The 11,265-nt window shown below is 40.9% G+C and overlaps 1 pseudogene; it reads right to left on the minus strand.

Moving 5' to 3' along the window:
• Positions 1-795: 795 nt before the first annotated feature.
• LOC104988273 lies at positions 796-2,189 on the minus strand (annotated as a pseudogene).
• Between the last annotated feature and the right edge of the window lie 9,076 nt (positions 2,190-11,265).

The following is an 11,265-nucleotide window of genomic DNA, read 5'->3' on the forward strand; positions in this document are numbered from 1 at the left end:
GCTCTTTCCTTTCCTTGCTCATTCTGTCACCATCATCAATTCCACACAAGGTTTCAAAAGTTTTAACAGGCCTCTGGTTCTATATCCCAGCCTTGCATTCACAGCATTGATACAAGCCCATGAAATAAAGAGTAGTGTATAAAAATGTGACACTTACTATCAAAGATGCAGCCTGTGCAGCGTGATAAGAATTCTTGAATGAGAAAGCATGCAGACAGAAGTATTCCTGTGGTAGAATTATTTACAGCACTACTTTCAGCAAAGTGCTTCTTCCATAAACATTTGAAATGAGATGAACTGGAAAGATTAAATGAAGGCTTTGTATTGTACTTTTGTATATGAAGGAGACAAGGGCTAAAACAAACAAAAACAAAAGAACCAAGCACTGTGATACCATGCTCTCCAAAGAGCAGATTTCCCAAGGAAAAAAAGTGATATGGTGGGATTTGAATGAAAACAAGAAAAACATAGTTCTAATCAATGGTTTCCATTTTGAACATGCAAATAATTCACTTCACAAGTCCATGGATAAAATATTGCAGGAGAAACATTTTGTAGTGTGTTGGTTTATCAGTCAGGTTAATAGCAGTTCACTTTCAAACACTCAATACTTCAACCCCTTATGTAACAAAACTTCTAAAATTCATTTAGCTCTTTTTCTAAAGAAAAATGCCAGATATACTGCTGAATATACTCCACACTGAAGAAGCCAATTTTAAAAATTCTTAAATACGTATTTTACAATATATTTACCATGCGTTTAGAAAAATTTGAATTCCCACCAGTTTATACCAACTAACCACAACCCAAAGTCAACATTCCCTAGCCAGAAGATTCAGAATCCATGCTTGGGCCAAAGCCTACATTAAAACCACTGCCTGACCCTGCATTTGATGCTGATCTCCAACCAATTGCTGCACCTGAATTAGAACCACTCTAAAAGTTATTTCCAGTACCCAAAGCCTGACTCGGCTCTCTCTGCATGTTGCCTTGGCTTTGGTTTGACCTGACAGCCCTGGCTGGTTCTGGTGACTGGCTAACATGCCCATCATACCCCAGCTGCTATGCAGAGCTGCCTGGGCTGCAGCCATCATTGCTGGACTAATGCTAAAAGCACCAACATTCCTCCATCTGCCCATATTACTACCTGGATTATTTCCCAAACCAGCTCTGCCTTCTCTACTGCTAATCTACCGAATCCATTCTGACTCCCAATGCCACCTGGATCACCACCACGTCTTCCACTGCTGTCTGTTGCTACCGTGTTTAGGTTCAGCCTTGGATATATGTATGTCGATTCCTTTAATGGTCACGTCCTCTCCGCAGACAGACTGGGCAACCTGATCATCTGCAAATGGAACAAGGCAAAAGCCCTGAACAGCGTGGGATTGAAGACATCTACCACTTCCCCGTACTGGCAAAAGAACTGCCGCAGCTCATCAGCAGTCATGTCCTCTGTACAGCACCCAGTAAACACCTTTCTGCTTCCCAAAGGCTCCTCTGGGCTTTGCTTAGAATTTGGAAGTTTACAGTCACACTGTTGTCCATCTATCACATGTTGCTGTGACATGACTTTTACCTGGGTTTCATATTCCATAAAATGAACAAAGTCAAATCCTTTCAAATGACCAGTTTTTAAAATATGCATTTATTTGGCTGTGTTGGGTTTTATTAGTTGCAGCATGTGAATTTTTAGTCGTGGTATGTGGGATCTATTAATAATTCCCTTAACAGGGATCGAACCCAGGCCCTCTGTATTGGGAGTGCAGAGTCTTAGCACTGGGCCACCAAGGAAGTCCCTGAATGACCAGTTTTAGAATCTTTCTTGACCTGAACCCTAAGACCCTCTCCAAGGGTACTAAAATACTCTTTTAGGTCCTGCTGTTTTCCATGGGAGACCCAACACTATTTCTGGACTACTTTTTTCATGTTCACTGCTGATGAAGCATCCATTTTTCTTTTGTTATTGTTGTGATAGCTGACATCGTACACCAGATTCCCTCAGCCGGCATTAGGGGCACGCAGAATACCTCCTACCAGATGGACACCTCTCATACACTGAGACACTGGCTTCCTGTAGTGCAGACCACGTGCCCCTAGAAGCTGGGCTGCATTGTCCCATCATTTTATGATGGTATGCCAACGGGCTCGTCATCTTCATCTTTGGTTACCCGAATATATTCAGACATCTTTGCTTGCCTTTCTGCTAGGAAGCCCGACAAGAAAACCGAAGCAGCGAGGAATCCTAGAGCAGTCTGGCTACCACTTCGCTACCGCACCCCTAGGCTTCTTTCTGAAAGGCAGGAAAGAGCAGTTACTCAGAGTGTGGGCTCTGGTATCTGACGTCTCCAATTTGAATCTTAATTTCACCATTTACAAACTGAGTTAGAGTGAGTTTCTTAATATCTTTTAGTCTGGAAAAGGTGGATAACATTTATACCTTATGGACTTTCTATGAGAACTATATCAGATAATACATGTGAAGCATTTGGTACACATCTCACAGTCAGCACTCAAGTGAACTCTCATGACACTGATGTTGCCAACCACCATGGTCTGTGCAACAATTTTTAAGTTGACACTATGACCTCCATCCTCTAGCAATAAAATGTTCTTAAATATAAGTACCATTTGAACATTGATAAATAATAAGGACTTACTATGGTAGCACTCTACTCAATACTCTGTAATGATCTATATGGGAAAAGAATATAAAAGAGTGGATCTCTGTATATATAAGAAAGAAAAATTACCACTCGGGATAGCATGACTTAACCCAGGTGAATAAGGGAAAATTCAGTTTTCTAGCTTTTTCTTTTACTTTCACACTACAACAAAACAGAGGACTTCTGACACCAGACGTGTGGGAGTTTTCTCGCACTACAAAATTCTTGGCTATTCATTGGTGTCTTAAAATTCTACTCAGTTCTGACATCATCTACCTGGAGATAGCACAAGAGCCCCCAGCTAAGGGCTCAGTCCCGCACAGGTGCTCCTGCTTCAGATGCCAAACCCAAGTCCAGATAGTTGCCTGTGCTTCTGAAGTTCCAGTGGCTTCCTCCTTGGTTGAGACTAATTTGCAACAGCATCTCACAGAATTCAGAGGAACATTTTCCTTACTAGGTTACCATTATAAAATGATAAAACTCAGGAATAGCTGGATGGAAGAGATGCATAGGGCAAGGCGTACAAAAAGGACTTGGAGTTTTCATGCCGCCCCCACCCACCGCCCCCCGCATCTCCACATGTTCACCAACATAGAAGTTCTCCAAACTGTGTCCTTTTGGGTTTTTATGGAGACTTCATCATATAGGCATGATTGATTAAATCATTTGCCACTTGTGATTGATTCAACCTCCAACTCCATTCCCCTCCCTGGAGGCTGCGGTGGGACTGAAAGTTCCAACCCTCTAATCACAGCTGGCTATACTGGTAAGCGGTCCCTGTGTTCATGTTACCTAGGGGCTTTCCAAAAGTCACTTCATTAACAAAAGACACTTTAATGGCGCTCATCACAGGAAATTTTGTGGTCTAGGAGCTCTATGCCAGAAAGTAGACAAAGATCAATATATATTTATTATAAATCATGAAATTGTATCAGGTTTCAGCAATCTGAAACTACGTGTAGGTCAAACCCAGCCCACACCTTTTTTGTGCAGTCTGCAAGCTAAGAATGGTTTTTACATTTTTAAATAGTTAAAACCAGGACTTCTCTGGTGGTCCAGTGGTAAAGAATCCCTGGTCCAGAAAAATTCCACACTTCACAGGGCAGCTAAGCCTGTGAACCACAGCTACTGGAGCCCCTGGGCCTAGAGCCTGTGCTCCACAAGAGAAACCACGGCAGTATGAAACCTGTGCACTGCGAGGAGGAGTAGTTCCTGCTCGCCACAACTAGAGAAAGCCGGTGCACGGCAGTGAAGACCCAGCACAGACAAAAATAGATTTTTAAAAGTCATCTTTAAAAAGAATAGTTAAAACCATTTTGTAACACATAAAATGATCAAATTCAAATGTCAGCGTCCATAAACAAAGCTATATTGGAATCAGCCATGCTCACTCATTGACCTATTGTTTGTGAGTTTTTTAGCTACAGCAGCAGAATTCAGGAGTTGCAACGAGATGGTGTGGCCCACAGAACCTAAATATTTATTATCAAGCCTTTTACAGAAAATAAATTTGCCAACAAACTTGATCTAATACATCCTTGAATTTCCCCATTATTTCTAAATGACCACAAACAGAAACTTGGAAACAGCCGACCCTTATAGCCCCATTCCAAATAGCAGAGTCCCAACATTTTCCTGGCCAGGTCCTCACCTTGGTGTGGCGACCTTCTTTTGTTGGGAGTTTAATTTTCTTTGGAGCTTGCAAAAAAGCTTCTTTGGAGGTGATCTTCAAGTCTGCGGTTTGGTCTTCAGCTTTCTCTGCCTTCCACTGCAGAAGTCAAGAGCCTCTTTGCGTGCTGTTAAGGAGGCCCTGGGCTTTCCACGTAGCTTTCAGTTGGCAATTGCTCTCACCTGTTTATTATCTTTTTTCCTTAGCAAGAGCCACCTGATTTCATGATCCTTTGATTCCCTGTTTCTTCATGATCTGTAACACCTGATACATAACACTAGCTGATGCATTCCCTTCCCACTGCTACATCATTCCAGTTTCCCACCAGTGAAAGCTTTAACGATTGGATCATCTCGTCTCACTGGCTATTTTTGCTCAATCACTGTCAGTAATGAGGTCCCTGTTACAAACAGGGTGGTGGATGATTCCACTTCAAAGCTGCATCAGCGACTTCTTTCTGGGACCACTTCATGTTAGGGGTGCCAGATTTAGCAAGTATAAATACAGAACTCCCAGTTAAATTATGAATTTTGGATAAATAAAACTTTTAGTATGTGCTTAGTCACTCAGTCATGTCTGATTCTTTGCAACCCTTTGGACTGTAACCATGGACGGTCCATGGGATTTCTCAGGCAAGAATACTGGAGTGGGTTGCCATTTCATTTTCCAGGGGATCTTCCTGACTCAGGGATTGAACCCACATATCCTGCATTCAGTTCAGTTCAGTTCAGTTCAGTCGCTCAGTCGTGTCTGACTCTTTGCAACCCCATGAACCACAGCATGCCAGGCCTCCCTGTCCATCACCAACTCCTGGAGTCCAACCAAACCCATGTCCATCGAGTCAATGATGCCATCCAACCATCTCATCCTCTGTCATCCCCTTCTCCTCCTGCCCTCAATTTTTCCCAGCATCAGGGTCTTTTCCAATGAATCAGCTCTTCGCATCAAGTGGCCAATGTATTGGAGTTTCAGCCTCAACATCAGTCTTTCCAATGAACACCCAGGACTGATCTCCTTTAGGATGGACTGGTTGGATCTCCTTGCAGTCCAAGGGACTCTCAAGAGTCTTCTCCAACACCACACTTCAAAAACATCAATTCTTTGGCACTCAGCTTTCTTTATAGTCCAGCTCTCACATCCATACATGACCACTGGAAAAATCATAGCCTTGACTAGACGGACCTTTGTTGGCAAAGTAATGTCTCTGCTTTTTAATATGCTGTCTAGGTTGGTCATAACTTTCCTTCCAAGGAGTAAGCGTCTTTTAATTTCATTGCTGCAGTCGCCATCTGCATTGATTTTGGAGCCCAGAAAAATAAAGTCAGCCACTGTTTCCACTGTTTCCCCATCTATCTGCCATGAAGTGATGGGACCGGATGCCATGACCTTAGTTTTCTGAATGTTGAGCTTTAAGCAAACTTTTTCACTCTTCTTATTCCCTGCATTATAGGCAGATTCTTTACCCACTGAGCCATCTGGGAAGCCCCTAGTATAAGTATATCCCTGCCATTTCTGGGACATATTTATATTTAAAAAATTTTGTTCTTTATCTGAAATTAAAGTTTAGCTGGGCAACCTGCATTTCACCTGGCAATTCTACAACAGGTTCCTCTGGAAGCAAATTCTGAGATGGAGCTTAGTTAGCAGGGTGTAATTAAACAGTGCACTTACTATCAATACCTTTGGGAGGATTGGAAGAGAAGGAAGCAGGATAGCAGAAAGAAAAGTCTGTGATGCAGGCCCAGTGACAGGTCTGGCTGAGCCATGGGGATCTCTGGTACTAGAATGGCCCTTTACAGCAATTCCAGGTTGGGCTGAATTGTCCAAGCCTTTATACTCACACTGATCCATCACTTGATGAGGAGGTGCTTCCTGGGTGAAGCAAATCTCTGCAGACAAGGCAAATCCTGAAGGGTCTGACAGCCGAAGGCTATATGCTGACAGCACTCCCAGCATCAGGGGCAGAAAGTCTTTCCTGACGTGGAATCCATGTAGTGGGTACATCACAGTGTTTACTATGCTTGGAGAGAGGATTAAAACATTGACCAGAGAGAGTAAATGATATTTAAGAAGGATATCAATGGACATGAGCTTGATCAAACTCTGGGACATTGTGAAGGACATGGAGTTGAAAAGAGTCAGACACGACTTAGCAACTGAAAAACAGCAACAAGGACTTTTCCATTTGAGCATCTATGATGCTCAAATGAAATAATGATCAAGTGAAATAATGCTCAAGTGAAATAATGAAATAATGTGTTCCATTGCCTAGAAGAGACCACGACACATAGATGGTAAGCACCAGGCAGCAGTTACATTGATGTCTTGAAAAAATTGGGGCAGGAAGGGTTGTCCAATGGTGAGGCAATTTTTAGAGTAACAGGCAGTGCTGTGCCAGCTTACTTATCTACCTCTTGGAAGGTGATGACTGTTGAGGAATTCTTTGTTGGGGAGTGTTCTATGCCTGACTAGGCTTAAATTGGCAAATGCCTCTAGATACAGCTTTTTAAAAAGGAACACCTTTTGAAAAAAAATCTTCAAAGTTAATTATTGTTTTTTTCCAAAGACCAGATCCTTCTCTTGGACATGTCTGAGTAAGGTGGAAACCATGATCATAAAGTTAGGAAACAATGTCTTATCTTCACCGACACTTAAGCTGTGATGTTAGGTGAAACTTCTCTGGGTTCACTTTTCTAGGCTTTAAAATGAGAAGCTTGGGATGGTTTTTATGTGAAGGTTCTATCAAGTGTTGATGTTTTGTAATCCTGTGATTGTGTATGTGGCTTCTTGGCAAATGAATTTGGAACACTAACCAAGCCAGGTTGCTAGACACAAGACTTTAGCAATTTTAGAATTAATTTTTTTAGATTTTTAGAAAGTAGTTTAACAACCACTGTTCAAGTAGCTCAATTTTTGAGGCTGATCATGACAGATTGGAGGGGAAAGTAGGGAGACAGGTTAATTTCTTTCATATTTTAAATCTTACTGTGAACAGCTATAAAACTGGATATGTTAGCATCCCATGCAAAGTCTGAATGGCCCAGGTAAAGGGGAAAGGCTATTTTCTCTGAGGACTTTTATTTCTTTTTTGCTTTGTATTATTTTAATGACAAAAGTCAGCAGCAGTGCATGCCTGGGCCTGTCAGGAACAGAGACTCTTCTGGGGAAGGTTATAAAGAAGTTCTCTAGGTCAAAACGGCAGGTCCTTGAATTTTTTTTTCATGATTTGAGGGCAGTTTTTCTGTAAATTTGTTGCATGACTAAGGGACCATTTTTTTGGTGGCATGAAGTGTTAACTCCCTAGTCATGCAGACCAGCAGAGAGACACTTATGATGCTGTATACCTCTCACTCAGGTCGGCAGCCCCTGAATAAGGCTGAAAGAATAACAGGGTCACTCTGGTTCCCTGTAGGTTTGAAATATAAAAGTACCACTTATGATTTATCAAGAATCATATAATTTTTAGAGCACTTTTCATTTCACATGGAAAAACCAAAGGAGGTAAGTAGTACTTTCCACATTTTACAGATGACACAGAGCTTCTGAGGGATTGAAAAACTTGCCCAAATTCACACAAATCCAATTTAAAAAATTCCTTCAGTGTTTAGCCTGTAACATCGTGTCCTTTTTAGTAGCCTAAACTAAGCCAATAAACTAACAAATCTTCATTGCACTTATGTCTGTTGCTGCTGCTACTGCTAATTCGCTTCAGTCATGTCCAACTCTGCAACCCCATAGACGGCAGCCCACCAGGCTCCCCCGTCCCTGGGATTCTCCAGGCAAGAACACTGGAGTGGGTTGCCATTTCCTTCTCCAACGCATGAAAGTGAAAAGTGTAAGTGAAGCCGCTCAGTCATGTCCGACTTGCAGTGACCCCACGGACTTCAGCCTACCAGGCTCCTCCATCCATGGGATTTTCCAGGCAGGAGTACTGGAGTAGGGTGCCATTGCCTTCTCCACTTACGTCTGTAAGTATCTAGTTTTAGTAAGTAGTTGCACATTTTTCATGTTTTCTGATAGAGAAAACAATCCATATTAATGACTTTTTTCAGTACTCAGAAGGAGCCAGCAAACTATGAGAGTTTGAATAGAGGGGCAACAAATATGAATATAATTCTACCACAATACTGGTTTTTGGTTATCTTTTCTTTTAAACATTATGTATAAATTAACATCAGGTAATAATAACAGTACACTTGTTTCAACATGTGATTATGTTCAGCAATGATTATTTTTATTGACTAATTAAAGTTAAATAAATTACAACCTAAAAAGATACATTCACCATGATCCATTCGTTGTTCAGAATAGCTTAGAATCTGTGGTTACAGATTGGAAATTATGGCTTTTAATAATGTGGTTCACCAGGTCATAGCAGCTGCATGAAAACTGAGAAGCTCAGTCGTGAACTTCTCCTTTAGATGGTCTGTGATCAGCTAGTCACAGTCAAAATGTAGTCAGTGCAGTTAGAAAAAGACACCTGGTTCTTTAAGAATTTTAGTGTCTTGTTTGACTTTTTATCTTGCAACCTTGGAAGGTAACAGACTGTGGAGGTACCTAAGATCAGAACTCTTCATTTTAAAACTCTCCTCCCAGGACTCTTTCTTTGCCATAACACCTGGGCTAAGTGATAGGGCACAATATCAGTTTGCAAGAAAATGCTTTGAAACGGGGTCCACCCAACCTTTGAGGTTGAGAGGGATGGTTCTATTTACTCTCTGGTGGGAAGTTATCTGCTTTAGATTAAAGAAGAATTAGGGAATTATCTGGTTTGATTCTGACATCAGAAGTGCAAATGTTTGAAAAGTGCTTTAAAGTAACTTTGCTTATAAGCATCAATGTAAACTGCTAAAATGATATCTTGATTTGAAAACATTAGCTGGTACATTCTATTTTAGCAGTGAGCTCAAACCTTTTTTTAAAATCAAGCACTGTTTGCAGGAAAGAATGAGTAAAATCTGAATTCTTTACACTCTGTAAAGACAAACTTTTCAACCCTATTATGAAATTACTCTCTAATTTTTGTTTGTTGGTCAGACTCAGTTGTCCTTATATTACTCTGCCATAGTGAGAAAAAAAAAAAAAGAGAGCAAGAAATCCCAATCTATACATCTCTAGCAGTGAGTATATGATTCCTTACCAACAGTTAAGGGTGCCAAGATAAATCAAATACCAAGACTGGGGTTTCTAAAACTTTTTCTAAAAGAAATATGGGCTAATTCAATAACTAACCTCTTTTGGTTGTTACTATATTTACAGTTAGTATTGTATATATTACTATTATAATCATCACTATGAAATTATATATATATTCAGGTCCCCTGTGTCCAGAAACAGCCAACATATATTTTTAAATACTTTAAAAGAAGAGCAGCACATATTAAACACATTGATCTTGAACACGAAACTCTATTCTACTCTGTTATAAAACATGAATCTGAAGAGGACATTTTTTTTAAAAAGCTGTGATGACATGATACAACCAATCTAATTAACAAGTGGGGGGAAAAGTCTCAAATACCCATTATTTTGAGAACACAGCAACAACAAATTCCCTCATAGCTGCCTAGGTTTATTCAGGGGGTGTGGAGACTCAAATATTTCAATCTGCACATTCCCTGAGTTTTAAAATGCTTCCACTAATATGGTATAAAACCAGGACTCAGGGCCACTGAGAATCGATGAGGCGCCAGTGAAAAAGTTTCAGAAGCTCCCCCCTAACACATGCATGTACTCAGTGAGGGCAAACTGCTGAGAAATCTTTACATAAGTATTTCCCTAGGTGTCCTTCCTGGCTGTAGGACCCCTGGACTCCTCTCTACTCTCGGTGGCCCTGCCTGGACCTCAGTGCTGGGCTGAAGGATGTTTGAAGAACCGAGTTGGCAGAAAATATATGTATTTAAGGGCATTTAGGAGCAAGTACACGGAAAAACTATATGAAAAGATCTTAATGACCCAGATAACCATGATGGTGTGATCACTCACCTAGAACCAGACATCCTGTAGTATGAAGTTAAGTGGGCCTTAGGAAGCATCAGTACGAACAAAGCTAGTGGAGGTGATGGAATTTCAGTTGAGCTATTTCAAATCCTAAAAGATGATGATGTTAAAGTGCTGCATTCAATATGCCAGCAAATTTGGAAAACTCAGCAGTGGCCACAGGACTGCTGAGGCCTGTTTTCATTCCAATGAAAAGGTCAGTTTTCATTCCAATCCCAAAGAAAGGCAGCACCAAAGAATGTTCAAACTACAGCACAATTGCACTCGTCTCACACTTTAGCAAAGTAATGCTCAAAATTCTTCAAGCCAGGCTTCAACAGTACGTGAACTGTGAACTTCCAGATGTTCAAGCTGGATTTAGAAAAGGCAGAGAAACCACAGATCAAATTGCCAACATCTGTTGTGTCATAGAAAAAGCAAGAAAGTTTCAGAAAAACATCTATTTCTGCTTTATTGACTATGCCAAAGCGTTTGACTGTGTGGATCACAACAAACTGTGAAAAATTCTTCAAGAGATGGGAATACCAGATCACCTGACCTGCTGCTTGAGAAATCTGTATGCAGGTCAAGAAGCAACAGTTAGAACCGGACATGAAACAACAGACTGGTTCCAAACTGGGAAAGGGGTAAGTCAAGGCTGTATATTGTCACTCTGCTTATTTAACTTATATGCAGAGTACATCATGAGAAATGCTGGGCTGGATAAAGCACAAGCTGGAATCAAGATTGCCGGGAGAAATATCAACAACCTCAGATATGCAGATGATACCACCCTTATTGCAGAAAGCAAAGAGGAACTAAAGAGCCTCTTGATGAAAGTGAAAGAGGAGAGAAAAAGCTGACTTAAAACTCAACATTCAAAAAATTAAGATCATGGCATCTGGTCCCATCACTTCATGGAAAATAGATGGGGAAGCAATGCAAACAGTG

This window comes from Bison bison, unplaced genomic scaffold (genome assembly GCF_000754665.1).
Source record: "Bison bison bison isolate TAMUID 2011002044 unplaced genomic scaffold, Bison_UMD1.0 scf7180017864118, whole genome shotgun sequence".
Classification (NCBI taxonomy): Eukaryota; Metazoa; Chordata; class Mammalia; order Artiodactyla; family Bovidae; genus Bison; species Bison bison.